This window comes from Monopterus albus, unplaced genomic scaffold (genome assembly GCF_001952655.1).
Source record: "Monopterus albus unplaced genomic scaffold, M_albus_1.0 scaffold34.1, whole genome shotgun sequence".
Taxonomy (NCBI): domain Eukaryota; kingdom Metazoa; phylum Chordata; class Actinopteri; order Synbranchiformes; family Synbranchidae; genus Monopterus; species Monopterus albus.
In genome coordinates, this window is record NW_018127914.1 from 4,654,215 (window position 1) to 4,654,516 (window position 302).

A 302-nucleotide genomic window follows, 5' to 3' on the forward strand; every position below is an offset into this window, starting at 1 on the left:
ATATATAATTAAAAGCCCACAGACACTGTACATTTTTAGATTCTGTATAATTCAATTACTGAACATATTAAAAGTCCCCCAACTGGTTTGATACATTCATACCAGTTGTTTACTGTTTTTTGACACTGTATATCTACATTACAAAAGGTCTGATTTGAAACTAAGAACATCCTCCACAAGACGTCCATTTTAATCTAAGCACTGAGAGACTTCTTTAAAAGAAAAGGCTTGTTTTCTTACTGCACATAAATAGTTTTAATAGTTTCCTCCATAACAAGAGTCCTGACATGAACAGTAAACAA

At 31.8% G+C, this 302-nt stretch overlaps 1 protein-coding gene across 1 annotated transcript in view; it reads right to left on the reverse strand.

Annotated features, from left to right (window-relative positions):
• Window positions 1-302, reverse strand: part of ago4 (argonaute RISC component 4) — a 28,030-nt gene that overhangs the window by 10,950 nt on the left and 16,778 nt on the right. The gene's annotated exons all lie outside the window — the stretch shown is intronic.